The 14,479-nt window shown below is 49.1% G+C and overlaps 1 protein-coding gene across 13 annotated transcripts in view; it reads left to right on the top strand.

Annotated features, from left to right (window-relative positions):
* Positions 1-14,479, top strand: part of LOC125708367 (discs large homolog 1-like protein) — a 124,221-nt gene that overhangs the window by 23,108 nt on the left and 86,634 nt on the right. The gene's annotated exons all lie outside the window — the stretch shown is intronic.

Raw genomic sequence — 14,479 nt, 5'->3', positions numbered from 1 at the left:
TTGTGCATCAACCTCTGGCAATTATTACTTTTCCTTTTACTGCTGCTTAGTGTCAATTACACAGACGGCAGTAACTTAATACGTCTATATAGATTGTTTTTCTGAAATTTTTCGAAACTGCCAAATACATATTAGTTTTATTAGTAAATGTTACTTATTGTTAGCGTCAATTTTTAAACGAGTCAGAAACCTCAATATCCACCCTTTGATGTCTTGAGTCGAGGTATACAAGAAGTAATTGTGTGTTGGAGAAAATTTAATAGTAAGGAATTTAAGCAACTCCTTAACCTTAAATTCAACACTACACCTCACCGAATGTCAAAAGAACCATGTAAAACCCCGGTTTTCCCTTCTTTCATTTTGATTAAAGAAATCTATTCTTGGGACTGCCAGTTGTGAATTGGTAGTTCTATCTAACAAAAAGAAAAGGGAAACAGTTTTCCACGAAACTTCATCTCTTTTTCTCTTGATTCTTTCCTTTCTGTGTGTGAGGCGTTTGATTTCGATATACTGTGCGGTCTTGCTGAGTGTTTCACGCGCAAGTGGGCGAAGTCCCCGCGACAGCCACGCAGAGACGTGGGAGCATGAATCAGAGTACGGAACTCCTGCTAATTAGTCGTGTTCACTATGTGGTCTTCCATTTAATTCAGCAGTATACCTGCGCAAGCCTCTTTTCTTTGCCCTGGCGCGAATTGCACATAGAGCGTATCGTGCAATAAAACCGATTATTACTTGCTGCGCTATTTCACCATGCACCGTGGAGGGTCTATCTTCCTGCATCCTCAGTGAACAACTGTTGATGGCAGGGCACTTAAGTCAAGCGTGTGCAGCAGAGGTGGGCGGTATGACTAAGATGGACATCGCGGCGTATGGGATACCGAGCACCGTGCGAAAATGACAATATTTTGCACTTTTAAAAAAGGGCGTAATAATCCAGTTAAATGCATTATATAACAGCGTAATCTTTCATTGTGCAAACGATGCTTCTAAAACAAGGGGAGACGTAGCTCTGACTGTTTTGTTAGATGCCTTCTTGGCTTGACATTTTGCACAGTTTTTTTCTCAGGTTAGTTATTCATTATTTCCCACATAAAGTAACATTTCTTTAGACAAATACGGAAAATTTTCCATTTCAGATTATTGAAGTTCTTGGACATTTAAATCAGGTATCACTTACTGAGACACTGACATTCTTTTGTATTGTTAGTTGCTGCCCTTGTTCTGCCATGCTGTCGGAGCTCCTCACTAGCTAAGGAAATAGCGTCACTTTGGACAGATCTGCAACTGTAATGCACATTCTGTTTCATTTATGAATCAATCTTATTGATATCTAATTGTTTCCCAGGAATTCTGTGACATGTTGTCTGTTTTCCCGTTTCTCCTGTTCTTGGTGGTACAACTCTGGTTTAATATTGAGTGTTTGAAAAGAGCACCCTGTTGTAGGTGCTACTTTTTAATTAATTTTCATTACTAATTTTTCTAAATGGATAATCTGGTACCTCTGCCTTGTGAGTTGCCAGTAAGTGAATGAATATCTTAAATTCTTTTGATGTGATACGGAGGGCCATCTCTGTCCTGCACGTGGCTGGAAGCAGGTTACCCATGCAGAGTTTAAAAGCACTGTGCACTGTGTTCAACTGCACTGCCCCCCCACCAAAGGCCACCAAGGCCTGTCATCTGGGCCAGAACCTCTGCAACTTGCTTGGGGGAATTTCAGGCTCCTGCAGCAAGACTTGAATAGTTCCTTAAATGCACATTGAGCTGTTGCTGGAAAGTTTTTGTGCCGTTGCCCCTGACTACCCGACAACGTGGAACTGAGGAATCAGTGGCTGTCAAGCAAGCAAGGAATGGATGCGGAAAGGTGAACAGTGCCTGGTCCCATGGATGTTAATTGATTTGCTGCTCCACATCTGGAGAGTAATTTAGGAGTGCTGGAATCATCTGTTAATGCTGTAGATTAGCTTACATTGACGTGTCTGGCGTTGATATGCCATTGACGCTCATTCAGATGTTAGCTGGGATATTAACATGTTGGCTTTATTTTACTGTTAGGATCAACACTTTTGTCGAAAATATGAGAAAGTACAATATGTTATTTAAAAATATTTTTTTTGATGAAATGCTTCCTGCCCTTTAACAGACGTTGTTCATTTGGCAAACGCTTGTGCGTTTGTGCTTGAATATATCCCTAAATTGTCCCCATTTTTGGAAATCTATTAAACTTGACTTAATAAATGATACACAGAGCGCCTGCTGTATTTCTTTCAGGTCTTTTCCCTCTGCCAACAATGAAATGAGTGACTTCTCTGCAGTTGGACCTTAGCGGTTGTTATGTAGATTTTGCTGCAAGCTGCAAATGGCGCCTTGTCATGAAACACGTGCCTGGGACATGGCATGGCATGAAACCCTATTCTGTAGTTCATTTTCTTTCGGCAGCACACCGAAGGGTTAAATGCAAATCGTTGCCTCCTACCCGTCTTATTATCTGAATGAAATTATGTCCTGCTCTCTCGGCATAGAAATGCTCCCATTACTGCAGTCCAGAGACTGTGCTGTGAATGAAGAAATTTTTTTTCTGACTGCATTGAAAAGCTGTTCTTCTTTTTTTTTTTTTTTTTTGAGTGTTGCGGCCATTAGGGTACCATGTGACCAGTGATGTGTTTCTGATTGGCTAGCATGTCACATGATGTCCTGTCTGACTTCGTAGCTGCAGCTGAAGCTCATGACTGCTTCAAAAGGGAACCCCAAGCAGGCATCAAAGGGGGTGTCTGTCTCTTCCTTGAAACGGTGACCATAAGCATCCTGGCCCCCGGTGTAGCTGTCTGGACCTCTTGGCTGTTTATTGACCTCTGCTTTGCATGTGGTGCTGTCCTTGTATTGCCTGTGTAGCCAGGTCACCTTGAAACTCCATAAGCATGAAGTGACCTGGTCTTCAGAGCAGTTAGGGGGTGGGGCCTAGGCACTCCCAACCTGCCAGGCAATTATCAGTCATGTAACAATTGCCCTTAATTATTTTTTTCGTGGCCTGATGAAATATCTATGGTGTCCCATCAGCCTCCGTCGACACTCTGAAGATGCTGGTGAGTGAACGGCACTCAGTACACTGCTTTACAGAGAGAATCCAGTTTGGGCCATCCAGCATGCAGTACGCCTGCAACAAGCCAGTATGGGCTCCCCAGCACGCAGTACGCCTGCAACAGGCCAGTGCGGACTGCCCAGCACACAGTACGCCTGCGACAAGCCAGTGTGGACTCCCCAGTGCGCAGTACGCTTGCAGCAGGCCAGTGCGGGTCCTTCATGGCACAATATGTGTACGACAGGCCAGTGTGGGTCCCCCCAGCACACAGTACGCCTGTGACAAGCCAGTGTGGACTCCCCAGTGCGCAGTACGCCTGCAACAGGTCAGTGCGGGCCCTTCACGGAACAGTATGCCTACGACAGGCCAGTGCAGGTCTGCCCAGCATGCAGTATGCCTGCAACAGGCCAGTGAGGACCCCTAACCGTGCAGTACGCCTGCAACAGGCCAGTGCGGGTCCACCCAGCACGCAGTACGCCTGCGACAGGCCAGTGAGGACCCCTAACCGTGCAGTACGCCTGCAACAGGCCAGTGCGGGTCCACCCAGCACGCAGTACGCCTGCGACAGGCCAGTGAGGACCCCTAACCGTGCAGTACGCCTGCAACAGGCCAGTGCGGGCCCTTCACGGCACAGTATGCCTACGCCAGGCCAGTGCGGGTCCCCCCAGCACGCAGTACGCCTGCGACAGGCCAGTGAGGACCGCCCAGCCTGCAGTACGCCTGCAACCGGCTGTGCTTGTGGTCTCTGACATTTAGAGCTTGATTTTTTTCCCCCAATCGTTTTATTTTATTTTATGCCTCAGGAGACACTATTGTTCCCTGCTTAAGAATACAGGCAGGTTCTCTCTGGGATATGAAAACACAATCTACTGGTTCCAAGTCAAATACTTGAACTTCTCTCTCCCCACCTCATGTCTTCAGTGTCGTATGTTGTATAGGGGTGATGTGTGGGTCTGCAGCTTACGACAGAGTGATGTCACCGTTGGGCCCTTGAGTGAGGCCCTTAACTCCACTTTCTCCAGGCACGTTGTCTTGTCCTGCTTTTTGATCCTCACTTGCATGTTGCTTCTGACAAAAGCATCTTCTAAATAAATGAATGTATCGCGGTGGTTTTTCATTGGCTGTGTGTCACGCCTGCAGAGAGGACTGACGCCACAGCAGCGAGACTCCGGCTGGCCTGTGTTGGCCTCGCTCTGGCAGTAAGGCGCTTTGCTATTTGGCCATGCCTCAAGTGAATAGTAGGTCAGCAGACTGGTTGTGATATCTGTACCCAGTAGTCGTTTGGAAAATGAACCGCAAATTGCAAGCAAAGTCAGTCCATAAAAACAGGACCGTTTGTCACAGAAACGCTGACGATAGTAACAATAATAATACTGATGGATAAAAACGCATTGTCTTTATGATCTATCCTTTGCATGCTGGCTTATTTCGGATGGTCTTTCCAACACCAGTGGAAAACATTCAAATTGCATGCATTTAAAAAATAAAACTAAACGTTATGGATATTCATAATTGCAGAGCGATGAGTTAATCATTAATTAGATTTGACATAGAAATTGTTTAACGGAATCCCTCTAGGAAGGCTGATTTATTAATTAGACTAAAAATGTTGATTATGGGAGGGAGCAGATTCTTCCCAGCAGCCTTAAGTAGGCCGCTCTGTCCATGACGTGACAGCCTGTGCTGACAGCCGGGGAAATACTGTCAGTGATGACAGCCATCGCACCGATATTCACTGCATATAAACCATTCCATCCTCACCGAGAAACACTGCGTATATATTCCTGTTCCAGATTCTGAGATTTTAATGATAAGTATGAATGGGAAATGTTTGCTGTGCAGCATTAATCATAATTTGTATCGCAGCCTCAAACGCCCACCTGATCGTAAAACGAGTAAACGGCAAACATCCTGAAGTGTTGTCTGTTCACGCTGTGAAGCGCTTTACCCTTTGAAGTTAAGTGTCTGGCTCTTTAGAATCTGTACAACTTGCCACTATCTGCTGATAGAATGTATGTAGTGGTTAAATCCTGTACGTCCACTCGGAAAGTTACTTCGTAGGATCTTGAGTGACGTTACCCTGGTACCTTAGTCATGTTAAACTTATAAAATACCCAGGGATTGAAATCGTGTTTGTTCAAGACCTTAAAAACAACTTAACGCAGGACCAGGAACCACACAAAACAGTACAACCATCCATCCATCCATTTTCCAAACTGCTTATCCTACTGGGTCGCGGGGGGTCCGGAGCCTATCCCGGAAGCAATGGGCACAAGGCAGGGAACAACCCAAGATGGGGGGCCAGCCCATCGCAGGGTACAGTACAACCACTCCTTGTTTAATAACAAAATCAGTGTAGCCTAGGCATGATTGTGGACTTTAGCCCACATACAGCTTATTATTAACAACATTTTATACATTCATCTTCAAAGATCTCTCTCACTCGAGCATGCGTTGTTGACAGGCTTAAGAAATTTGGTCATAAATATGTGCATTGCTCTGGAAATATACTTTAGTTTATCATTTTTTATTCTTTTTCATGTTCGTTTTGGAGACTTGGAATCTTGCCAGAAAAGAGGGATCATGGACTGTGATTGTGGGTTTGCAGATGCAGTGCTTATCAGAGATTTTGGATGGATCGATGGATGGATGGTAAAGAGTTCCCGAGGATGTTCTTAACCATCTTAATGGGTGTCTGCAGGGGAAGGCAGTGATCCAGCCAGTCAGGACAGTTTCCACTTTTCAGTCAACAGAGGAAGTGGAAGTGCTGTACTGCTTTGAGCCAGTGAGGTGGTGTTCAGGGTCCAGGTGAGGTCCTCCTCAATATGCTGTCCCAGGAATTTTTTATTGTATTCTGGATGGGGGATACATATGGCTGCCTCGTGCCCATTGCTTCCGGGATAGGCTCCGGACCCCCCGCGACCCAGTAGGATAAGTGGTTTGGAAAATAGATGGATGGATGGATACATATGGTCTTGGGACTGGTCTACCACCACAGACACTTATCTCATTAGCACGATAACTCAAAAAGTATTTGATGGATCTTTTTAAAACTTGGAAGGAACTTCGGATAAGAGAAGGTTTGGAACTGATATTATTTTGAGACATATCACACCGTAATTGAAGCAGCAGCACTTAGTAGCAATGGTGGCTGTGGTGGCTTAATGGTTAGGGAAGTGCGCTTGTAATCGAAAGATTGTAGATTCGAATCCCCGGCCTGAGCGAAGTACCACCTCTAAGCACTGCTCCCCGGGTGCTGAATTAGCTACCCCCTGGTATGTCATAATGTCACATTTGGGTTAAATGCAGAGAACACATTTCATTGTTGTGCACTGTGTGCTCTGTCGACAATTGATCTCTAAATTCTAATTCTAGCAGGGAAGGAAAGGAAAGGATGACTGCAGATGACACTTGACTTTTTGAACTCAAAAAGTATTTAATTGATCTTATTAACACTTCACAGAATCATTATATGGGTGGAGATCTTATTTTGAGACAAATTGTATGAAAATCAAAGCAGTGTCACTTACTGGTGGGACGTCCAAGGACAGTAACAGATGCTGGTCTGGTGAAGCTGTTTACAGCCATTCGTTTCTTTAATCTGGCATAATGTCCGAGGGTTGTGACTTGTCTCTGTATCTTTGTGTGAGGTGCTAGCTTGTTCACCCCATGTTCTTTTGGGTTTTCTCTGGGCAGTCCGGCTCGTTCCTACAGTCCAAAATGTGTTATTCAGTTGAATTGGTGTCTGTCGTACGTTTTTTTATGAATGTGATGAAGTTGTACGGAGTGTCCATATCAGTTCCTTACTAGTGGATCGCTGTCACTTGCTGTTACGCTTAAATATTTTCACCAGCATATGAGCCTCATTGCTTTTTGCCCGCTAAATCACCACTGTTTAACAGCACCAACTTTTTTATGTTCTTTGTCCACCCACTGGGTTGTTCCCTTGATAATCCCAGAGCATAGGCATGGTGTCTTTAAGGAGAGGGACATCCACAGGGATTTCAAATGCACTGCTGCCTTTGCCTTTTTACTTTAAGTAGCCGCAGAAGGACCAGTGGACACTCTGGGAAGTCTGCGCTTCGATAGTCCGCTTGCAGGTACCGGCATAAGCAGAGGCACCATAGCAGGATGCGGTACCCAGCTTCTGTTTGTCGAGTTTGCTCCTGGCGGAAAACCTGAAGCTCTAACTGTGTCACTGCTGCCGCGGCCGAGTGGGAACAGATGGTTAAGACAGAGCTGTGCTGTCCTCTGTTACACTAATGCTCCAGACAGGCAGCACATGCAGGATGACTCTGGACGGCGATACGCGCCGTGTCGAGATCCATGAGCAGAGAAGCTTGTAAATTAATCTCAAATAAACTGTGGAAAAACGTAATGCAGCTAATGTTTTTGGGTCATATCTCACACTGGTAAAGTGGGGGAACATTCGTATGAATTAATTCTTATTAAATGGTAAAATCAGTCATGAAAGAAAGCAGACATCAGCACTAGGCAATAATAATTAGCAATAACAGCAGGGTATTAATGCATTAATGTTCATGGAGACTGAGAGCAATATGTTTATGACTAATCATGTTTAATGTTCTTGTATAGCAGGTGATTATTATTTTCTATTTTGTTTCTCATCCTCTAGAACATACAATTGCATTTGAAGAGTTAATATAGTTATTGTTAAGACTCAGGTTGTATGAGAGTCTTCATAAGCGAAAGGCTCCAAAGTGACACTGTGCTCGGCCTTAGTTTGCACCCCTTTGCACAGCTGATCATTTCGGTGTAAGGGAGGAGCACTGCAGAGGGTTTAAGGTACTTTAAAAGTCTGTGCTTACCCATAGCAGCACAGGAACGTGAGTGAGTGCTGAATCTTACCACGTTTTTGGTTTGAAAATACGAGATGCTATGAGCGGTTGAGCGGTAAGTAGTTCTCAGTCTGCCTGGGTCTGTCTAGGTCTGCCTGGGTCTGCCTGGGTCTGTCTGGGTCTGTCTAGGTCTGCCTGGGTCTGTCTCGGTCTGTCTGGGTCTGTCTCGGTCTGTCTGGGTCGCACGGTGAGTGTAAAAGTGCCAGAGAGTGTAACTTGAAGCCTAATGGCTTGATGGCTGTAGGGAGAAGCTGTAGGACTGATGTTTGGTCCTGTAAAATGCAGCCTAATAGCACAGGCATGTAGCACGGGGGGCTGTGGGGTACATGCGGGGGCCTGATACCTACATTGAGTCAATGCCGCAGAATCAGTCTGTTTTTAATCTGTTTTAATTGTCGTTTGATTAAAGAACCGTTTTATTTCATCACAGTCACAGTTTGTCTTGATCATTTGACATTGATAGTTCCTGCTTCATTTGAGAAGTTTACCCATTTCAAGTATTGTCCCCTCGCTTAGTGGTTCTGGGAAAAACAACAGTGTGTTTAGTATTTGGCTCGAGAAGTAAATGAATGCTTTCTGGCAATGAAGAAGTTCAGACGACACATGGTAATAATGATTCATTAATTTATTATCTGAGTGACTCACTGCTCGCTGGAATTCAACATATCCACTTAGCAAATGATTCTGTCCAATGTGAATTGTTGACAAAAGTGTGAGTAGCACCCGTGACTGGTGTGCTGATTGTGCCGTAGCTCGTGAACGGCCTCTGCACGGCAACGCCGCGAGTGAAAGGCCGGCGTCAGTCTGCTCCAGATCTCTGCATTCCCAGCGTCATTCTGCTGAATGTAGGGCTGGTGGCAGATCTGCCTGCCTCTCCTGACACTCCAGAGCCCCCGTTCACTTTATCTTTGTTTAAACGGCAGTGAGCTGAAGGCTCTGAGTTTTTCAACTTCACTCATGGCCGTGGTCTGTATCTTCTGCCCCAGATTCTCAGGCTGGGCTAAAGCACAGTTGCCTGTTTTGTGACTGGGGCATTTAGAGAGTCCATCAGTCCCGACCCAGATGATTAGTGTTCATACATGTCTGGGTCTCTTTAAAACTGCCCCTAAGGTTGGGGTTGGAGGGTGGGGTCATCATTTTGTCTTGGTGTGGTTTGGCTGCATGATAACCCAAGATTTCCGTCATAGGCGGCATGGACTAAATAACTTGTCTGTTTTAACGTGTGAGTGTTCATCAGCCATTTTCAGGACAAAATGCCGTTGTGTTTTTTTGGGGAATGTGTTGGTGAGGTTACTCTTGTGTTAGCAGGCCGACGTATAGGAACCCCTCCCTCTTTTCTGTCCATTACTGAGCACAGTGGTGTTCAGTGCAGGGTGCCGAGGGCCGCCTCTGCTGCCGCCACGTGCAGTGTGAGCACAGGGCCTCCGGTGTTAGCAGGCCGACGTATAGGAACCCCTCCCTCTTTTCTGTCCATTACTGAGCACAGTGGTGTTCAGTATAGGGTGCCGAGGGCCGCCTCTGCTGCCGCCACGTGCAGTGTGAGCACAGGGCCTCCGGTGTTAGCAGGCCGACGTATAGGAACCCCTCCCTCTTTTCTGTCCATTACTGAGCACAGTGGTGTTCAGTGCAGGGTGCCGAGGGCCGCCTCTGCTGCCGCCACGTGCAGTGTGAGCACAGGGCCTCCGGTGTTAGCAGGCCGACGTATAGGAACCCCTCCCTCTTTTCTGTCCATTACTGAGCACAGTGGTGTTCAGTGCAGGGTGCCGAGGGCCGCCTCTGCTGCCGCCACGTGCAGTGTGAGCACAGGGCCTCACTCCATGCGGCTTGCGGCCCAGGGCAGGCGGGTGGGTGGCTGGTTGGCTGGGCGGCCTCCACGCCCCCCTGGCGCCGGTGAGTCATTCTGGCCTCCCACTCGTGTGCTGCTGCAGTGGCAGCTCCCCACCGCGTCCCTCGACCCCTGGCCCTCCTGCTGGCTTTACGCTCTGACGTGTCAGTGCGGTGTAGGTCACGTCTGCTTCCTGCTGAGCTTCTCCTGTGTGTGTGCAGTGTGATGAGCGGTGGTCCTCCCTTCGTATAAATCAGCCCTCAGGGACCCCGAGACAGTCCACACTTTTGCTCCTTCCCAGCTTCCATCACACCTGTACCAAGTTCTCTCTGTTTTTGATTGGCTGGGAGCTGGGAGGGAGCAAAAATGTGGACTGTCCGGGGGACCCATATAGGCACCTTATTTTGTCTTGTGCTGGTACTGAAAGGAGGAACATGCTTTTTTGACGCGTAAATAAAACCAAAAGTCGGGGGGGGGGACTCCATTTTGGTTAGAGGAAGGGTCAGGAAGGCGGACCTGTGGGGGTCATCCATGCAGCTGTCTTTCCTACACCAGAACGTCTGTGCCGTGATAAACCCTGCCGTGGGCTGTGCGCCCCCTGCTGACCCCCCTGTGAGTTACAGCGCAGGGTGTCTCCACAGCACTTTACTGTATCTCAGCGACAGCGAGTAAAACAAACTTATTAGCTGGGCCACGTTCTCTGGGGGGAATACAGGGCCTTGGATTGTTAAGAATGCATGCGTGTTGACCTGATAGCTATGAATTGCACAATAAAACTGTACTGTTTTCTCAGTGTCGACTCGGGGATACATGATTGTGGTCTGGATTTTCTGCTGTTTGACTGGAACGTGAATCCAAGATTTATCTTTCCCAGCCCCTTAGCACTGTCACTGATATGACAGACACCTCGCGCAGAGTTACATTTATTAATAATGATGCACCTTTGGCAGATTAAGCAGGTTTAGGCACAGAAACGCCAGTGAACTCCACCGCTCGGTTTAATCGGGGTTCCTAGTTTCAGCTGCCCTTGTTTCCTCCCTGCCGTCGCGGGGCTGTGTGCCGCCTGCTCGCGGCGACATAACTCGGCAGGGCAGATCACCCACTGCTGTCCACAGTGTTGTGGCAGCTTTGCCACGCATACTGGTGCGGCTGCATGTGGTCTGAGGGCATGTCCTGTGCGTGTTGGCTTCTTGGCGACGGAGGCCCCCACGGGCCGGATAAATGCTCCCTCCCCCAGCTGGACATGTACTTTTCCCCCTGGAAGCTCATAATGTGGGGGCCGCTGTGCTGTGCGGTATGTGTCTGCCGGATGATGCTGACTCCTCCCCCGCCTCCCTGGGTGCTTGTTTTGGTGACGTCAGAGCCACGCTGTCTTCCGAGGGGTCAGTCAGACTTCCCACTGCCCTAGCTCACTTACTGTACTTGGGGATCAGGGAGCCCTGTGCCAAGCCTGATGCCAGAGGGTCAGGTGACCTTGACTGTGACAGAAATCGGGCGGCTCTGTCTGTACCGCCCCGCAGTCGCTGTGACAGAAATAGGGCGGCTCTGTCTGTACCGCCCCGCAGTCGCTGTGACAGGAATCGGGCGGCTCTGTCTGTACCGCCTCGCAGTCGCTGTGACAGAAATCGGGCGGCTCTGTCTGTACCGCCCCGCAGTCGCTGTGACAGAAATCGGGCGGCTCTGTCTGTACCGCCCCGCAGTCGCTGTGACAGGAATCGGGCGGCTCTGTCTGTACCGCCCCGCAGTCGCTGTGACAGATATCGGGCGGCTCTGTCTGTACCGCCCCGCAGTCGCTGTGATAGAAATCGGGCGGCTCTGTCTGTACTGCCCCGCAGTCGCTGTGACAGATATCGGGCGGCTCTGTCTGTACCGCCCCGCAGTCGCTGTGACAGAAATGAGGCGGCTCTGTCTGTACCGCCCCGCAGTCGCTGTGACAGGAATCAGGCGGCTCTGTCTGTACCGCCCCGCAGTCGCTGTGACAGAAATGAGGCGGCTCTGTCTGTACCGCCCCGCAGTCGCTGTGACAGGAATCGGGCGGCTCTGTCTGTACCGCCCCGCAGTCGCTGTGACAGAAATCGGGCGGCTCTGTCTGTACCACCCCGCAGTCGCTGTGACAGAAATGAGGCGGCTCTGTCTGTACCGCCCCGCAGTCGCTGTGACAGAAATCGGGCGGCTCTGTCTGTACCACCCCGCAGTCGCTGTGACAGAAATGAGGCGGCTCTGTCTGTACCGCCCCGCAGTCGCTGTGACAGAAATGAGGCGGCTCTGTCTGTACCGCCCCGCAGTCGCTGTGACAGAAATCGGGCGGCTCTGTCTGTACCGCCCCGCAGTCGCTGTGACAGGAATCAGGCGGCTCTGTCTGTACCGCCCCGCAGTCGCTGTGACAGAAATCGGGCGGCTTTGTCTGTACCGCCCCGCAGTCGCTGTGACAGAAATCTGGCGGCTCTGTTTGTACCGCCCCGCAGTCGCTGTGACAGAAATCGGGCGGCTCTGTCTGTACCACCCCGCAGTCGCTGTGACAGAAATGAGGCGGCTCTGTCTGTACCGCCCCGCAGTCGCTGTGACAGATATCGGGCGGCTCTGTCTGTACCGCCCCGCAGTCGCTGTGACAGAAATCGGGCGGCTCTGTCTGTACCGCCCCGCAGTCGCTGTGACAGAAATCGGGCGGCTTTGTCTGTACCGCCCCGCAGTCGCTGTGACAGAAATCTGGCGGCTCTGTTTGTACCATCCCAGAGCTGCTGCTGAAGCTCCATTCCAAGTGCTCATTGCATAGCTGCTCTGTTTAAAAGACAATATCAGCATTTTATTGCTGTTGAAAATTTCAGCTGCATAATGTAATGGTTCTGCATTATGCATTCTGACACTGAAGCTATCTGCACTCTTGGCTCCTGTCAGTTAAAGCTGTGCTTCCGGGCGAGTCTGTCTTGTTTCGGCCCGCCTGCTTCGCTGAACCCCCGCTCTCGCTGCCCTGCACTGAGGTAACCGAGTATGATGTCCTTGGTGCAGATGGACGGTGCCCTGCCAATAAGCTACTCGCAGGGACAATGGCGAGGCCAAGCTGAGCCACGCATAATGGTGGCAATTACAATTATTGCAGTCTAAACATGGAGATATTTTCGGACTTCGCTGTTTCCTGTTTCACGTTCATTGGATTAGGAGGCAGTGATTATGTGGCCATTAGGTGACCGCACGCTGGCGGCATCCCCGCCTGGCTGCTCCAGACCGGTTTGATTTAAAAATAAACCATTTCCCCCGTTAGACTATGGGAGGTTTGGCTAGAAGGAGCAGGGAGGCTCTGTCTTTTTTAAACGTGAGCACTTTTCCATCACATCTTCATCGGCTTGGTCCCCCCAGGTTTCCTGGGACTGTGCTCCAGCATGGGCTCAGACGGGTGTCCCACGTTATCACGCCTCCCCCTGATTGTTTACAGAATTCTCCCTTGAGTAAGCGGTCTGGGAACGCAGGAATGCCCTTATCTTGTAGATGTGAGCATTTTGGGAAATCAGGGGAATTCCTGACTGCTGCTCGCTGCCAGGATCACTCTCTTTGGGTTTCAACCCCCCCCCTTCAACACCAGAAGCCCCGACCCCCCATGTGAGCGTTGGTGTGAGGGGAGGGGTGGTGTAGGCGATATCAGCTGTGAGTCAGTTGCTGAGTCGTGAGGCGTCTGTATGGAGCCATGACATGTCGCTGCCCTCACGCTGGCCCCGACCTGCAGAGGGCGCCGTCTCCTGCCCTGAGTCAGCTCACAGCTAAAGGATCCTGCTGTTTGCACGTATGCAAGCATGTTCTCCATGCTGGGAACTGAGGCCTCAGATGTTTAGTGAAGTCCCCTTTCCATTGTTAGGGCTGAACGTGATTTGCAGGTACTTTTCATCTTTTGGTTATTTATAGCTTGGGGCTCCTCGGCATGTGCACGCTGCCCCCTGCTGCACGCTGAAGGTCACGCCGTCGTGCGAGGTGACAAAGCCTCCGTGCGGGCTGTTTGCCGCCCCCGCACTCTGCCGCAGGGCTCTGTGATGTTTGCTTCTCCTTTCCCAGTCATGCAGGTGGGCAGTTACTGAGGTGATTCGGAAGGCCGTATGGCCCTGTGAAAGTGTGCTGATAATGTTCCTCATCTGATCTCTTCCCTGGCGCTTTACCATAAATGACACCGTGTTTGTGCTCGAGGCATCCTCAGTTATTTAGTCTGGCGTCTGTTTTGTGCTTAACAAAGACATTTACAAGGGTATGAAACAATTTACAAAAGTTTCTAGATTTCACAGCTGATTTAAATGTGCAACAGAACATAAAATGCTGATTTTTTTTTTTTTTTTCTGTGTCGATTATTTTCATATTTGTGATTTAGTGGCATATTTAATCTGAAGCAAACAGAATTTTCCCCGAGTCTGCCTTCAGTAATTGAACACTGCCCTCTGCTGTCCACAATGAGAATGAGAGGTTGTATTTTCCATCTCTGTCCAGAGGGGGGAGCATTTCCCTGCAATGTGCACAGGGGGGCCTCTCTCCCATCTGTACCGTGGTCATGCAGACGCACCCACTCTCCCCTAACCCACCCGTGACCTCCGGAAGTCGGCCCAGCAGGAGCATCTACGCCAGGGTGTCAGGCAGTACGCTCCGCCGTGGTCCCCGGTAGCCCTATGAGGTTTTGTTTTTTTTAAGTGTTAAACCAAATGTGTTAAACCTTTGCTCTGTACTAAATTTCATTTTTCTTCTTAT

This window comes from Brienomyrus brachyistius, chromosome 15 (genome assembly GCF_023856365.1).
Source record: "Brienomyrus brachyistius isolate T26 chromosome 15, BBRACH_0.4, whole genome shotgun sequence".
In the NCBI taxonomy this organism is placed as follows: Eukaryota; Metazoa; Chordata; class Actinopteri; order Osteoglossiformes; family Mormyridae; genus Brienomyrus; species Brienomyrus brachyistius.
Note: the sequence above shows the minus strand (reverse complement) of the source record. Positions and strands in the feature narration are given on the sequence as shown.